The sequence below is a fragment of the Prionailurus viverrinus genome, chromosome X (genome assembly GCF_022837055.1).
Source record: "Prionailurus viverrinus isolate Anna chromosome X, UM_Priviv_1.0, whole genome shotgun sequence".
In the NCBI taxonomy this organism is placed as follows: Eukaryota; Metazoa; Chordata; class Mammalia; order Carnivora; family Felidae; genus Prionailurus; species Prionailurus viverrinus.
This window is the reverse complement of record NC_062579.1, coordinates 68,311,763-68,330,136: the sequence shown is the minus strand read 5'-3', so window position 1 is coordinate 68,330,136 and position 18,374 is coordinate 68,311,763.

Below are 18,374 nucleotides of genomic sequence, written 5' to 3'. Positions count from 1 at the left end.
GACTTTTTTTCTATACTTTTCCACTGGAGAATACCTATATGTGGTAAACTCAAATGTGAACATTTTTTTAAGCTTATTTATTTGTTTTGAGAGAGAGAGAGAAGGGGAGGAGCAGAAAGAGAGGGAGAGGGAGAATAAGTATATGCGGTAAACTCAAATATGAGCAATTTTTTGAAGTTTATTTATATGTTTTGAGAGAGAGAGAGTGAGTGGGGGAGGATCATAGAGAGAGGGAAAAAGAGGGAATCCCAAGCATTGTCTACACTGCCAACGCAGAGCCTGACATGGGGCTCTAACTCACAAACCCTGATATCATGACCTGAGTCAAAGTCAAGAATCAGATGCTTAATCAAATGAGTCACCCATGTTCCCCCTAAGCAATTTTTAATAGCCAAGAACATTCATATAAATTGATCGTGTAATGTGATTCCTCAATATACTGAGATGTATTGGCTGTTTATTACATTGCTGAACAATTTCAAACTGTAAATAGGCATTTATTATCCACTTAAAATGTGTCTTTCAACATTAGGCCCCACTGTAAATTAAGAAATTTTAAAAGATAAATGCATTGTGATATAACAAACAGATATGCCAACATTCTGCTGATAGTTCATGGCTCTATTCCGAGATCTTGCACACAGCACTCAACTGACCAAAGCACATTATGCATAATTTTCACAATAATGCTGTGATGTTAGATGTTTCTGGATCTGGTTGCAACATAGAAAATGTATGAAATCATTTAAAAGTCATAGTTCTATACTAATATACAATAAGAACAGGGGCTGAAACTTTTTTACTTGTTTGTAATACAACAATGGCTCATGCACTTGGCCTTATATTTATAGTTGAAACTTTATTTCTGACTGGCATTTTACAAATCGTCATCAAGCATAGAAATAGGACAAATTAAAGAAAAAACAACAACAAAAACATTTAAAGGCTATTGGGGTTGACACATGTAAACAATAAAATATAATTTATTTAGTCAAATAATATTTGAGAAAAGTGTGATATTTAATTTTATGTGTCATAGGGTAGATCTATTTTTAATTTTTTGAAAAACCTCCACACTGTTTTTCAGAGTGGCTGCACCAGTTTGCATTCCCACCAACAGTGCAAGAGGGTTCCCGTTTCTCCACATGCTCTCCAGCATCTATAGTCTCCTGATTTGTTCATTTTAGCCGCTCTGACTGGAATGAGGTGGTATCTGAGTGTGGTTTTGATTTGTATTTCCCTGATGAGGAGTGACGTTGATCCTCTTTTCATGTGCCTGTTGGCCATCTGGATGTCTTCTTTAGAGAAGTGTCTATTCATGTTTTCTGCCATTTTCTTTTTTTTTTTTTTCAAAATTAACATTTTTATTTTTTATTATTTTTTTTTCAGTATCATTATTTTTATTTATTTAGCTATTTTTTTATGAAATTTATTGACAAATTGGTTTCCATACAACACCCAGTGCTCATCCCAAAAGGTGCCCTCCTCAATACCCATCACCCACCCTCTCCTCCCTCCCACCCCCCATCAACCCTCAGTTTGTTCTCAGTTTTTAACAGTCTCTTATGCTTTGGCTCTCTCCCATTATAACCTCTTTTTTTTTTTTCCTTCCCCTCCCCCATGGGTTCCTGTTAAGTTTCTCAGGATCCACATAAGAGTGAAACCATATGGTATCTGTCTTTCTCTGTATGGCTTATTTCACTTAGCATCACACTCTCCAATTCCATCCACGTTGCTACAAAAGGCCATATTTCATTTTTTCTCATTGCCACGTAGTATTCCATTGTGTATATAAACCACATTTTCTTTATCCATTCATCAGTTGATGGACATTTAGGCTCTTTCCATAATTTGGCTATTGTTGAGAGTGCTGCTATGAACATTGGGGTACAAGTGGCCCTATGCATCAGTACTCCTGTATCCCTTGGATAAATTCCTAGCAGTGCTATTGCTGGGTCATAGGGTAGGTCTATTTTTAATTTTCTGAGGAACCTCCACACTACTTTCCAGAGCGGCTGCACCATTTGCATTCCCACCAACAGTGCAAGAGGGCTCCCGTTTCTCCACATACTCTCCAGCATCTATAGTCTCCTGATTTGTTCATTTTGGCCACTCTGACTGGCGTGAGGTGATACCTGAGTGTGGTTTTGATTTGTATTTCCCTGATAAGGAGCGACGCTGAACATCTTTTCATGTGCCTGTTGGCCATCCGGATGTCTTCTTTAGAGAAGTGTCTATTCATGTTTTCTGCCCATTTCTTCACTGGGTGATTTGTTTTTCGGGTGTGGAGTTTGGTGAGCTCTTTATAGATTTTGGATACTAGCCCTTTGTCTGATATGTCATTTGCGAATATCTTTTCCCATTCCGTTGGTTGCCTTTTAGTTTTGTTGGTTGTTTCCTTTGCTGTGCAGAAGCTTTTTCTCTTCATAAGGTCCCAGTAATTCACTTTTGCTTTTAATTCCCTTGCCTTTGGGGATGTGTCGAGTAAGAGATTGCTATGGCTGAGGTCATAGAGGTCTTTTCCTGCTTTCTCCTCTAAGGCTTTGATGGTTTCCTGTCTCACATTTAGGTCCTTTATCCATTTTGAGTTTATTTTTGTGAATGGTGTGAGAAAGTGGTCTAGTTTCAACCTTCTGCATGTTGCTGTCCAGTTCTCCCAGCACCATTTGTTAAAGAGGCTGTCTTTATTCCATTGGATGTTCTTTCCTGCTTTGTCAAAGATGAGTTGGCCATACGTTTGTGGGTCTAGTTCTGGGGTTTCTATTCTATTCCATTGGTCTATGTGTCTGTTTTGGTGCCAATACCATGCTGTCTTGATGATGACAGCTTTGTAGTAGAGGCTAAAGTCTGGGATTGTGATGCCTCCTGCTTTGGTCTTCTTCTTCAAAATTCCTTTGGCTATTCGGGGCCTTTTGTGGTTCCATATGAATTTTAGGATTGCTTGTTCTAGTTTCGAGAAGAATGCTGGTGCAATTTTGATTGGGATTGCATTGAATGTGTAGATAGCTTTGGGTAGTATTGACATTTTGACAATATTTATTCTTCCAATCCATGAGCAGGGAATGTATTTCCATTTCTTTAAATCTTCTTCAATTTCCTTCATAAGCTTTCTATAGTTTTCAGCATACAGATCCTTTACATCTTTGGTTAGATTTATTCCTAGGTATTTCATGCTTCTTGGTGCAATTGTGAATGGGATCAGTTTCTTTATTTGTCTTTCTGTTGCTTCATTGTTAGTGTATAAGAATGCAACTGATTTCTGTACATTGATTTTGTATCCTACAACTTTGCTGAATTCCTGTATCAGTTCTAGCAGACTTTTGGTGGAGTCTATCGGATTTTCCATGTATAATATCATGTCATCTGCAAAAAGCGAAAGCTTGACTTTATCTTTGCCAATTTTGATGCCTTTGATTTCCTTTTGTTGTCTGATTGCTGATGCTAGAACTTCCAGCACTATGTTAAACAGCAGCGTTGAGAGTGGGCATCCTTGTCGTGTTCCTGATCTCAGGGAAAAAGCTCTGTTTTTCCCCATTGAGGATGATGTTAGCTGTGGGCTTTTCATAAATGGCTTTTATGATGTTTAAGTATGTTCCTTCTATCCCGACTTTCTCAAGGGTTTTTATTAAGAAAGGGTGCTGGATTTTGTCGAACGCCTTTTCTGCATCGATTGACAGGATCATATGGTTCTTCTATTTTTTTTTTGTTAATGTGATGTATCAGGTTGATTGATTTGTGAATGTTGAACCAGCCCTGCATCCCAGGAATGAATCCCACTTGATCATGGTGAATAATTCTTTTTATATGCCGTTGAATTCGATTTGCTAGTATCTTACTGAGAATTTTTGCATCCATATTCATCATGGATATTGGCCTGTAGTTCTCTTTTTTTACTGGGTCTCTGTCTGGTTTAGGAATCAAAGTAATACTGGCTTCCTAGAATGAGTCAGGAAGTTTTCCTTCCCTTTCTATTTCTTGGAATAGCTTGTGAAGGATAGGTATTATCTCTGCTTTAAACGTCTGGTAGAACTCCCCTGGGAAGCCATCTGGTCCTGGACTCTTATTTGTTGGGAGATTTTTGATAACCGATTCAATTTCTTCGCTGGTTATGGGTCTGTTCAAGCTTTCTATTTCCTCCTGATTGAGTTTTGGAAGAGTGTGGGTGTTCAGGAATTTGTCCATTTCTTCCAGGTTGTCCAATTTGTTGGCATATAATTTTTCATAGTATTCCCTGATAATTGTTTGTATCTCTGAGGGATTGGTTGTAATAATTCCATTTTCATTCATTATTTTATCTATTTGGGTCATCTCCCTTTTCTTTTTGAGAAGCCTGGCTAGAGGTTTGTCAATTTTGTTTATTTTTTCAAAAAACCAACTCTTGGTTTCGTTGATCTGCTCTACAGTTTTTGTAGATTCTATATTGTTTATTTCTGCTCTGATCTTTATTATTTCTCTTCTTCTGCTGGGTTTAGGCTACGTTTGCTGTTCTGCTTCTAGTTCCTTTAGGTGTGCTGTTAGATTTTGTATTTGGGATTTTTATTGTTTCTTGAGATAGGCCTGGATTGCAATGTATTTTCCTCTCAGGACTGCCTTTGCTGCGTCCCAAAGCGTTTGGATTGTTGTATTTTCATTTCCGTTTGTTTCCATATATTTTTTAATTTCTTCTCTAATTGCCTGGTTGACCCACTCATTCGTTAGTAGGGTGTCGTTAACCTCCATGCTTTTGGAGGTTTTCCAGACTTTTTCCTGTGGTTGATTTCAACCTTCATAGCATTGTGGTCTGAAAGTAAGCATGGTATAATTTCAATTCTTGTAAACTTATGAAGGGCTGTTTTGTGACCCAGTATATGATCTATCTTGGAGAATGTTCCATGTGCACTCGAGAAGAAAGTATATTCTGTTGCTTTGGGATGCAGAGTTCTAAATATATCTGTCAAGTCCATCTGATCCAATGTCTCATTCAGGGCTCTTGTTTCTTTATTGACCGTGTGTCTAGATGATCTATCCATTTCTGTAAGTGGGGTGTTAAAGTCCCTTGCAATGACCACATTCTTATCAATAAGGTTGCTTATGTTTATGAGTAATTGTTTTATATATTTGGGGGCTCCGGTATTCGGAGCATAGACATTTATAATTGTTAGCTCTTCCTGATGGATAGACCCTGTAACTATTATATAATGTCTTTCTTCATCTCTTGTTACAGCCTTTATATAAAGTCTAGTTTGTCTGATATAAGTATGGCTACTCCAGCTTTCTTTTGGCTTCCAGTAGCATGATAAATAGTTCTCCATCCCCTCACTCTCAATCTAAAGGTGTCCTCAGGTCTAAAATGAGTCTCTTGTAGACAGCAAATAGATGGGTCTTGTTTTTTTATCCATTCTGATACCCTATGTCTTTTGGTTGGCGCATTTAATCCATTTACATTCAGTGTTATTATAGAAAGATACGGGTTTAGAGTCATTGTGATGTCTGTATGTTTTATGCTTGTAGTGACGTCTCTGGGACTTTGTCTCACAGGGTCCCCCTTAGGATCTCTTGTAGGGCTGGTTTAGTGGTGACAAATTCCTTCAGTTTTTGTTTGTTTGGGAAGACCTTTATCTCTCCTTCTATTCTAAATGACAGACTTGCTGGATAAAGGATTCTCGGCTGCATATTTTTTCTGTCTAGCACCCTGAAAATCTCGTGCCAATTCTTTCTGGCCTGCCAAGTTTCAAAAGAGAGATCAGTCACGAGTCTTATAGGTCTCCCTTTATATGTGAGGGCACGTTTACCCCTTGCTGCTTTCAGAATTTTCTCTTTATCCTTGTATTTTGCCAGTTTCACAATGATATGTCGTGCAGAAATCGATTCAAGTTATGTCTGAAGGGAGTTCTCTGTGCCTCTTGGATTTCAATGCCTTTTTCCTTCCCCAGTTCAGGGAAGTTCTCAGCTATTATTTCTTCAAGTACCCCTTCAGCACCTTTCCCTCTCTCTTCCTCCTCTATAACATATATTCTTTATCCATTCATTTATGGATAGACATGGGGCTTCCTCCATAATTTGGCTATTGTAGATAATGCTGCTTTAAACATGGGGGTGCACGTATTCCTTTGATTTAGTGTTTTTGCATTATTTGAGTAAATAACCAGACTGCAATTTGTTGTTCTATTTGTTCTATTTTCAAATTTTTGAGGAGCATCTCTACTGTTTTCCAGAGTAGCTTCGTCCATTTGCATTTCCACCAACAGTGCAAGAGTGTTCCTCTTTCTCCACATCCTCACCACACCTCTTGTTTCTTGTGTTGTTGATTTTAGCCATTCTGGCAGCTGTGAGGTGATAGTTACTAGTAGATTTCATTTGCATTTCCCTCCTGGTAAGTGATGATACTATCTTGTCATGTGTTTTTTGGCCATCTGTAGGTCTTCATTGGAGAAATGACTGTTCACAATTTCTGCCCATTTTTAATTGGGTTATTTGCTTTTTGGCTAGGTTTTATAAGTTCATTAGATATTTTGGATACTAACCCTTTATAAGATATGTTACTTGCAAATATCTCCTTCCATTATGTAGTTTGATTTTTAGCTTTGTTGACTGTTTCCTTCACAGTGCAGAAAGTTTTTACTTTTTACTTTACTTTACTTTACTTTACTTTACTTTACTTTACTTTACTTTACTTTTTACTTACTTTGGTGAAGTCCCAATACTTTTCTTTTGCTTCTGTTTAATTTTTTTCAGGAGACATACCTAAAAAAAATGTTGCTACAGATTATGTCGAAGAAGTTATGCCTATGTTCTCTTATAGGTTTTTTATGGTTTCAGGTCTCACATTTTGTCTTTAATCCACCTTGAATTGTGTGTGTGTGTGTGTGTGTCTGTGTGTCTGTGTGTCTATGTGTCTATGTGTTTGTGTGTACTGTGTAAGAAAGAGGTCTAGTTTCATTCTTGGCATGCTGCTTTCCAGTATTCTCAGCAGTATTAGTTGTCTTTTTCCATTGGATACTCTTTTCTGCTTTATCAAAGATTAATTGACCACATAGTTGTGAGTTTATTTATGGGTTTCTATCCTACTCCAGTGGTCTATATTTGTCCCAGGACCATATTGTTTTGATTATTACAGCTTTGAAATATAATTTGAAGTCCAGAATTGCAATCCCTCTAGCTTGCTTTTCTTTATCAAGGTTTCTTTGGCTATTCAGGATCATTTGTAGTTCCATACCAATTTTAGGATTGATTGTTCTAGCTCTGTGAAAAATGCTGTTGCTATTTTGATCGGGATTGCACTAAATGTGTTTGTCGCTTGGGGTAGCATAGACATTTTAACAATATTTGTTCTTCCAATCCATGAGCATGGTTTGCTTTTCTATTTCTTTGTGTCATTGTCAATTTTTTCCAACAGTGTTTTACAGTTTTCAGAATACTATTCTTTCACCACTTTGGGTTTATTGCTAGGTATTTTATGATTTTCAGTGAATTGTTTTCTTAATTTCTGTCTCTGCTCCTTCTTATTGTTGTATACAAATGCAACATATTTACATTTATTTTGCATCCTGAGATTTTGCTGAATTCATTTATCAGTTTTAGCAGATTTTTGCTACACTCTTTCAGGATTTCTATTATGAGTATCAAATAAGGAAATTTTTACTTCTTCCTTACTAATTTTGATGCCTTTTATTTCTATTTGTCATATGATTCCTGTGGCTAGGACTTACCATAATATACTAAATAAAAGTGGTAAGAGTGGACATCCTTTTCTTGTTCCTGACCTGAGGAGAAAAACTCTTTGGTTTTCCCAATTGAATATACTATTAGCTGTGGATATTTCACATATGGCCTTTAATATGTTGAGGTATGTTCCCTTTAAACTTACTTTGCTGATGATTTTTTATCATGAATGGATGTTGTACTTTCTCAGATGTTTTTTCTACACCTACTGATATGATCATATGTTTCCTATCCTTTGTCATATTGATGCGATGTATCACATTGATTGTGTTGCAAATATCGAGTAATTGTTAAATCCTGGGAATAAATCCCACTTCATTGTGGTGAATAACTTTTTTTTATTTTATTATTATTTTTTTATTTTTTAAAATTTACATCCAAATTAGTTAGCATAGACTGCAAAAATGATTTCAGGAGTAGATTTCTTAGTACCTCTTACCCATTTGGCCCATCCTGTCTCCCACAACCCCTCCAGTAACCCTCAGTTTGTTCTCCATATTTATGAGTCTCTTCTGTTTTGTCCCCCTCCCTGTTTTTATATTATTTTTGTTTCCCTTCCCTTATGTTCATCTGTTATGTCCTGTAAAGTCCTCATATGAGTGAAGTCATATGATTTTTGTCTTTCTGTGACTAATTTAACTTAGCATAATACCCTCCAGTTCTATCCATGTGATTGCAAATGGCAAGATTTCATTCTTTTTGAATGCCGAATAATACTCCATTATGTGTGTGTGTGTGTGTGTGTGTGTGTGTGTGTGTGTGTATTTTTCTTTATCCATTCATCCATCGATAGACATTTGGGCTCTTTGCATACTTTGACTATTGTTGATAGTGCTGCTATAAACATGAGGGTGCATGTGTCCCCCGAAACAGCATATCAGTATCCCTTGGATAAAAGCCTAGTAATGCAATTGTTGGGTCATAGAGTAGCTCTATTTTTAGTTTCTTGAGGAACCTCCATACTGTTGTCCAGAGGGGCTGCACCAGCTTGCAATCCCACCAATGCAAAAGAGATCCTCTTTCTCCGCATCCTTGCGAACATCTGTTGTTGCTTGAGTTGTTAATGTTAGCCATTCTGACAGGTGTGAGGTGGTATCTCATTGTGGTTTTGATTTGTATTTCTCTGATGATGAGTGATGCGCATTTTTTCATGTGTCAGTTGGCCATCTGGATGTCTTCTTTGGAGAAGTGTGTATTCATGTCTTTTGTCCATTTCTTCACTGGATTATTTGTTTTTTGGGTGTTGAGTTTGATAAGTTCTTTATAGATTTTGATTACTAACCCTTTATCTGATATGTCATTTGCAAATATCTTCTCCCATTCTGTTGGTTGCCTTTTAGTTTTGCTGATTGTTTTCATCGCTGTGCAGAAAACTTTTATTTTGATGAGGTCCCAGTAGTTGTTTTTTTCTTTTGTTTCCCTTGCCTCTGGAGACCTGTTGAGTAAGAAGTTGCTGCGGGCAAGATCAGAGGTTTTTTCCTGCTTTCTCCTCAAGGATTTTGATGGCTTCTTGTCTAACATTGAGGTCTTTCATCCATTTTGAGTTTTTTTTTAATCTATTGTATTCAATTTGCTAGGATTTCATTGAGGATTTTCACATCTATGTTCATCAGAGTTATTTGCCTGGTGTTCTTTTTTTTGTTGTTGTTCACTGGTGTCTTCATCAAGTTTTGGTATCAGGGTAATGCTGGCCTCCTAGAATGAATTTGGAAGTTTACCTTCATCTTCTATTTTTTGGAATACATTGATAAGTATACCTATTGACTCTTCCAAAATCAAGAGTCGCGTACTTAATCGACTGAGACACCCAGGTGCCCCATTGGGTGTTCAGTTTTATAAGTTGTTTAAATATTTTGCATACTAACACTTTATCAGATATATTATTTACAAATATCTTCTCCCATTCCATAGGTGGTCTTTGAGTTTTCTTCATTGTATCCTTAAACTGTGCAGAAGCTTTTCATTTTGATGAAATCACTATAGTTTATTTTTGCTTTTGTTTCCCTTGTTTCAAGAGATATTTCTAGAAAAAGTTGATATGGCTATTATCAAGTAGGTTTTCCTTTAGGATTTTTATGGCTTCAAGTAGCATATTTAGGTCTTTCATCCATTTTGAATTTATTTTCGTGTATGGTGTAAGAAAGTTTTCCATTTTCATTCTTTTGCATGTTGCTGTCCAGTTTTCCCAACATCATTTGTTGAAGAGACTTTTTCCCATTGGATATTTATTCCTGCTTTGTCAAAGATTAATTTACCATAAAATTGTGGGTTTCTTTCTGGGTTTTCTATTCTGTTCCACTGATCTATGTGTCTATTTTTGTAGCAGTAACATTTCAAGTCCAGAAGTGTGATGCCTCAAGCTTTGCTTTTGGTTTTTAAGGTTTCTTTGGCTATTCAGGGTCTTTTATGCTTTCACATAAATTTTAGGATTGTTTGTTTTAGCTCTGTGAAAAATGCTGCTGATATTTTTATAAGGATTGCATTAAATGTGCAGATTGGTTTGATTAGTATAAATATTATAACAATATTTGTTCTTTCAATCTATGAGCATGGAATTTCTTTCCATTTCTTTGTGCCATCTTCAATTTATTTCATCAGTGTGTTATTGTGTTCAAAGTGCAGATCTTTTACATCTTTAGTGATGCTTATTCATTAGTATCTTATTGATTTTGGTGCAATTGTAAATGGGATTTATTCCTTAATTTCTATTCTGCTCCTCCTTTGTTGGTGTACAGAAATGCAACAGATTTCTCTACATTGATTTTGTGTCCTGCACAAATTTACTGAATTTGCGTCTCAGTTCTAGCAGTTTTTTGGTAGATTCTTTCAGGTTTTCTAAATAGAGTACCATGTCTTTTGCAAATAGTGGAAGTTTTACTTTTTCATTACCAATTTTGATGTCTTTTATTTCTTTTTTTTTTCTGTTGCTGTGGCTAGGATTTCCAGTCCTATGTTAAATAAGAAGGATGAGAATGGAAATCTCTGTCTTTTCCTGACTGTACAGGAAAAGCTCTCAGTTTTTCCCCATTGAGAATGATATTAGCTGTTTATTTTTCAGATATGGCCTTTATAATATTGAAATATGTTCCATCACAACCTACATTGTTGAGGGTTTTTATCATGAATGGATGTTTTACTTCATCAAATGGTTTTTCTGCATCTATTGAAATGATCATCTGGTTCTTCTCTTATTGAAGTGATATATCAATTTTATTGATTTGCAAATATTGAACCACCTGAATCTTAGGAATAATTCCCATTTTATCATGGTGATCATTTTTTTAATGTACTGTTGGATTTAGTTTGCTACTGTTTTGTTTAAGATTTTTGCATCTATATTCATCAGTGATATTCACCTGTAGCTTCTTTTTATTTTGGTATCTTTATCTGGTTTTGTAGCAAGGCAATGCTGATTTCATAGAATTAATTTAGAGGTTTTCCTTCTTTTTCTATTTCTTGGAATACTTTGAGAAAAATAGGCTTTAACTTTTCTTTAAATGTTTGTTAGAAATTGCCTGGAAGCCATCTTGCCCTAGATTTTGTTTGTTTTAATTTTTTTTTATTACTGATTTAATTTGTTTTCTGGTTATCGGTATGTTGAATTTTTCTATTTCTTCTTTTTCACTTTTGGTAGGATGTATGTTTCCAAGAATTTATCTAATTTTTCCATGTTGTCCATTTTGTGGGCATATAGTTTTTTCAGAATATTGTGTTATAATTGTATTTCTGTGATGTCCCTTGATATTTATCCTCTCTCATTTATGATTTATTTACTTGGTGTTTTTAATTTTTTTTTCCTTTTAATATTATGGGTAGGGGTTATCAATTTCTTTTTTCAATTAATTGTTTCATTGGGTTTATTGGTTGTTTGTTTCTATAGCATTTATTTCTAATTTAATCTTTATTTTCAAACATTTTATTTTTTTTAATGTTTATTTATTTTTGAGAGAGAGAGACACAGCATGAGTGGAGGAGGGGCAGAGACAGAGGGAGACACAAAATCTGAAGCAGGCTCCAGGCCATGAGATGTCAGCAAAGACCCCAACGTGGGGCTCAAATTCATGAACAGTGAGACCATGACCTGAGTCAAAGTTGGATGCACAATGGACTGAGCCACCCAGGCACTCCTTTAATCTAATCTTTATTATTTCCTTCCTTCTTCCAGTTTAAGCTTCATTGTTGTACATTTTGTATGTCATTTAGGTGTAAGTTTAAGTTCTTTATTTGAGATTTTTCTTGATCTTTGACCCACGCCTGTATTGCTGTATACTTCTCACATAGGAAAACTTTTTTTTTTCATTTTATTTTATTTATTTATTTTTTTAATGAAATTTATTGACAAATTGGTTTCCATACAACACCCAGTGCTCATCCCAAAAGGTGCCCTCCTCAATACCCATCACCCACCCTCTCCTCCCTCCCACCCCCCATCAACCCTCAGTTTGTTCTCAGTTTTTAACAGTCTCTTATGCTTTGGCTCTCTCCCACTCTAACCTCTTTTTTTTTTCCTTCCCCTCCCCCATGGGTTCCTGTTAAGTTTCTCAGGATCCACATAAGAGTGAAACCATATGGTATCTGTCTTTCTCTGTATGGCTTATTTCACTTAGCATCACACTCTCCAATTCCATCCACGTTGCTACAAAAGGCCATATTTCATTTTTTCTCATTGCCACGTAATATTCCATTGTGTATATAAACCACAATTTCTTTATCCATTCATCAGTTGATGGACATTTAGGCTCTTTCCATAATTTGGCTATTGTTGAGAGTGCTGCTAGGAACATTGGGGTACAAGTGGCCCTATGCATCAGTACTCCTGTATCCCTTGGATAAATTCCTAGCAGTGCTATTGCTGGGCACATAGGAAAACTTTTAATGCATCCCTAAATTTTGGACCATTGTGTTTTCATTTTCATTTGTTTCCATGTATTTTTTGAATATCTTATTTTATTACTTGGTTAAGCTATTCATTGTTTAGTAGCATGGTGTTTAACTTCCATGTATTTGTAATCTTTCCAGATTTTTTTTCTTATGGTTGACTTCTACTTTTCATAGCATGTGGTCAGAAAGGTTACATGGTATGATTTCAGTCTTTTTGTATTTATTGAAACCTGTTTTGTGACCTAACATGTGATCATTCTGGAGAATGTTCCATCTGCATTTGAAATAAAAAAGTGCATTCTGTAGTTTTATGGTGGAATTGTCTGAATATATCTTCTAAGTCCCTTTAGTCCAGTGTGTCATTCAAAGCCACTTTTTATTGTTTGTTTTTGTTTAGGTGATCAGTCAATTGATGTTACTAGGGAGTTAAAGTTCCCTCTTATAATTGAAATATTATCATTTAGTTCCTTTATGTTCATTATTAGTTGTTTCATATATTTGGGCATTCCATGTTGGGTACATAAACATTTACAATTGTTATATCTTTTTCTTGAATGTTAGCATTTATGATTATATAATGCCTTTCTTTGTTTCTTGTTACAGAGTGTTTTAAACTCTAGTATGTCTTATATAAGTATTGCTAATCTGGCTTAATTTGACAATCATTTGGGTTGTAAATATTTCTAAATCCTCTCATTTCCAATCTGCAAGTGTCTTTAGGTCTAAAATGAGTCTCTTGTAGACAGCATATAAATACGTCTTGTTTTTTGATCCATTCTGGCACCCTATGTCTTTTCTTTGGAGCATTTATTTCATTTACAATCCAGGTAATTATTGAAAGATATTTATTTAGTGCCATTGTATTACTTGTTTTGTAGTTGTTTCTGGAATTTTTATCTGGTCCTTTCTTGTCTTTGTCATTTTGGTCTCTCCTTTACACTCAAAGAATTCCTTTTAATATTCTTGCAGGGTTGGTGTAATAGTTGTGAACTCCTTCAGTTTTTGTTTGTCTGGGAATCTCCTTATCTGTCCTTCTATTGTGAATATCACTCTTATTGGATAAAGTATTGTTGCTTGTAGATTTTTCCCATTCATCACTTTGAATATATCATACGACTCCTTTCTGTCTTGCCAAGATTTATTGAGAAATTGCCAGCTAGCCCTATGGGTCATCCCTTGTAAGTTAAGGACTACTTTTGACTTGCTGCTTTAAAGATTATTTTATCACTTTTTTTTTGCCAACTTGATTGCAGTAAGTCTTGGTCTTGGCCTGCTTTTGTTGATTTTGATGGCAGTTCAATGTGCCTCTTGGATATTGATGTCTGTTTCTTTCCACAGATTAAGGAAATTTTCAGCTTTTATTTCCTCAAATAAATTATCTACCTCATTCTCTTACTCTTCTTCTTTTGGGACTCTTATAATACAAATGTCATTACATTTGATGGAATAATTGATATGCCTGAGTCTATTATCATTTTCCATAATTATTCATTCTCTCTTTTGTTCATCTTCATTATTTTCCAGTATTATGTATTCTAGGTCACCAATTCATTCTTATTCTTCTCCTACTCTGCTATTCATTGCATCAAGCCTCTTTGCAATCTAATTTATTGCACACTTCCTTGCTGAGTGATCCTTTTCTACTTCTTTTATCTCTGTGGTAAGGGTATCCCTGAAGTGTTATATTCTTTTTTCAAGCCCAGTGAGTAACCTTATGATTGTGGCTTTAAGTTCTACATCAGGCATATTACTTATATCTGTTTTGCTTAGATCTCTGGCCACGGTCTTATCTTTTTGTTGTTGTTGGTTTCTTCATTTGGGATAAATTCCTCTATCTTGGCATTTTGTCTAAGTCTCTGCCTTCTTCCGTGTGTTATAAAAGCCACTTATGTCTCCTGCTACTGAATGAAATGACCTTATGAAGAAAAGGTCATGTAGTGCCCAGGGTCTGACACTTGATTTAGTGCCTCTGGTGTGTGCTGCTTGTGTTCTGCTGTTGTGTTGTGGCTGCTCTATCCTTCAGGCCAGTCACCGGCAGAGGCTCTCCTTGTCTACTTTGTGCCATGTTTGGTCCTTGGACTGAATGTGGCCAGTCTTAACTAGGTGTACTCTGGTGTTCTTGTGAAATGAGACTTGACACCACTTCCATGAGAAACGAGGCCTTGCAGAACTCTCTGGTTGGGAGATGTGTTTTGGGCAGGAGTTTGGCTGGCCTTCTGGTGGAGAGGCCTGCTGTGCTGTTACTGAGGCAAGCTTGACCAAGTGGGACAGTCCCAAAAGAGTGCAGGAATATGGGGCTTGGTATAAACAAGTTAGGCACCCAGTATCAGCACTGTGCTGCTTGTGGCAGGCGGCTCTGTGTTTATGCTGAGGGATGGGGGAGGCAAATCTTGCCAGCCAGGTCCTTTGTTCCCTGAGAGGCTTTTCTATGAACTCTGCCTTTAATGGATGCACTCTTAGAAAAGGTAATAATCTCCCCTCTGTATGCCCTAGGGGTTCTTCAGATTGCTGCTCCCTTTCTGTCTGCCTCTGAGTTGTTTGCCTGCCTACTCTCCAGTAGCAGTGCAATACTCTCCAGGTTCTATCCCAGAAATGCCAACTGACCTTTAAAACTCCAGGCTTTAATCCCTGCTGGTTACAAGAACTCACAAAGTTCATCCTTTCTAATTTTCCAAGCCAATGTCTTTGGGGAAATGTTCTCAGTGTGTGTTCCCTTCTGTGCTCCTTTCTCTTTCACCCTTCCCCAGTACCACAGCTCCCTTCCCTCTGCAGTACCCATGATACATTTCTACCCTAAACCATGGCTCTGAAATTCCTACCCTTTTGGATGTGGCTTCTTCTTTCCCTTTTGTTGTGGAGTTTGTTCTGTCAATCTTCAGGTCAATTTCCAGGGTATTTATGGTGATTTGATAGTTATTTAGTTGTGTTCATGGGGCAAGGCAAGCCTAGGGTCCTCCTACTCCACTACCATCTTCTCTCTTTTCCCTTTACATTTTTAAATTAAATGTTTTATGTATATGTGTGTTTGTATGTTGGGTGCATAAATATACAATTGCTATATATTCTTGTTGGATTGCGCTTTATGATTATATAGTGTCCTTCATTGTCTATTGTTACAGTCTTATAAAATAAAGTCTATTTGGGGGCGCCTGGGTGGCTCAGTCGGTTGGGCAGCCGACTTCACCTTAGATCATGATCTCATGGTCCGTGAGTTCAAGCCCTGCATCGGGCTCTGTGTTGACAGCTCGGAGCCCGGAGCCTGTTTCAGATTCTGTGTCTGCCTCTCTCTGACCCTGCCCCATTCATGCTCTGTCTCTCCCTGTCTCAAAAATAAATAAACGTTAAAAAAAATAAATAAAAATAAATAAAATAAAGTCTATTTGATCCAATATGAGTATTTTTCTGGCTTTCTTTTGACCTCTGTCACCTCACTTTCAATGTGCTGGTGACTTTAGGTCTAAAATGCGACTCTTGTAAGCAACATGTAGATGGATGCTGTTATTGTTGTTGCTGTTGTTGTTTATCCATTGTCACCCTATGTCTTTTGATTGGAGTGTTTAGTCATTTACATTCAAAGAAATTATTGATAGATATGTATTTATTGTCATTTTATTTTGCATGTGTGTGATTGTTCTGAAGATTTTCTCTGATCCTTTCTTGTCTTTCTCTCTTTCATTTTTTGCTTATTTAGAGATATATTTGTATTTATTTATCTTCTTTCTTTTCATATTTGTGATATGTAATATTTGATACACATTTACCATTAGATTTGTATATAACTTGTTCTGCATATAACAGTCTATATTAAATTGAGCTTTGTTTAAGTTTGACCCATTCATTTTTCCTCTTCTTCCCACGTTTTAGCTATGTGTTATTATATTTTACATCATTTTGTTTTGTGATTTCCTTGACTGATTTGTTATAGAAATATTCATTTTTACTGCTTTTGTTTTCTTACCTTTGTACTGTCACATTTGTTCTCTCCTTTCCACTTAAAGTGTCCCCTTTGATATTTCTTTTAGGGATGGTTTAGTAGTTATGAACTCCTTTAGTTTTTGTGTGGAAAACTCTGAATATCTCCTTCCATTCTGAATGATAGTCTTGCTGGGTAGAGCGTTGCTGGCTGAATATTTTTTTTCATATGTCACTTTGAATATATCACCCCACTCCCTTCTGGATTGAACTTTTCTGGTGAAAAATCCTCTGCTAACCTTATGGGGTTTCACTTATATGTTACTGTTTTCTTCGTCTTGCTGTTTTTATTTTATTTTATTTTATTTTATTTTATTTTATTATTTTATTTTATTTTATTTTATTTTATTTTTAATATTTTGTTAAAGTTTATTTATTTTTGAGAAAGAGAGACCATTGTCAAGGAACAGACAGAGAGAAAGGGAGACACAGAATCTGAAACAGGCTCCAGGCTCTGAGCTGTCGGCACAGAGCCCGACACAGGGCTCAAATTCATGAACAGCGAGATCATGACCTGAGCTGAAGCCGGCTACTCAACCAACTGGGCCACCCAGGAGGCCCTGTCTTGCTGTTTTTAAACTTTTTTTTTGTTATCAACACATTTTCCCATGTTATTGCAATATGTCTTGGTGTGTATCTTTTTTGTTGATTTTGTTGGGGGTGATTTGTGCTTCCTAGATTTGGATATCAGTTTCCTTCCCCACATTAAGGAAATTTTCAGCTTTATTTCCTCAAATAAATTTTCTGCCTCTTTTTCTTTTTCTTTTTCTTCTGGGACTCCTATAATATAAATATTATTACATTTGATAGAGTCACTGAGTTCTCTAAATCTATTCTCATTTTGAATAATTCTTTTTTTCCCTTTTTTTATCTTGATTACTTTCTATTACTCTGTCTTTTAGTTCATTAATTTGTTCCCTTCTTTCTTCCAGCCTGAAGTTTATTGAATGAAATATTTTTCCAATCTCATTTGTTGTACTCTTAATCTCTATTGGTTGTTTTTTATATCTTTGCTAAGTATCTCACTGATATCTATCGCTCTTTTCTCAAGCCCAGTGAGTATCCTTATAATCATTGCTTTAAATACTCCATCAGGTATGTTACTTATATCTGCTTTGCTTAGATCTCTTGTTGTGAAATCGTCCTGTTTTTTGGGGGGATAAATTTTTCTGTCTTCTTATTTTGTCTCAGTCTCTGTTCCTGATTCTGTTATGAATGCCAGCTGCATCTCTTGTTCTTGAAGGTAATGACCTTATGAAGAAGTCCTACAGTGCCCTGGAATGCATTAGTCCTGTTCTCCAAGACCTGGAACATCAAGGATTATCTCCAATGTGTGCTTGTTTGTGCTCCACTGTTTTGTCCTGGCTGCTTTATACTTTAGGCCAGTCATCTGCAGAGGATGTCTGCTTATTTTGGGCAGTGTTTGGTCTCTAGCCTGAATAGAGTGCATTTTAACTAGGTGTCCTGTGGTCTGCATGTGAAATGAGACTTGTCACTACCACTGCCAGAACCAAAGCTCCCCAAAATTCCCAAGTCAGAAGATGTAGAATGAGCACAGGTTTGGGCCAGTCTTCTGGGTGATGGGTCCTGCCATATGGGACTAAGGCAAGTGTGGCTGGGAAGGGAAGTTCCACTTATGTGCAGGTTTGGTGTAAACAAGTTAGGTAGCAAGTTTCAGCACTTCTTTTATTCCTTCAGGTGTCCCAGTGCTTATGCTGAGTGGTGGGGAAGGTCAATGGCAAGAGCCAGTTTCTTTGTTCCTAAAGGGTTATCTCTCTGAATGCTGCCTAAGATTATCAAATAACATCCCACTGTGTGCC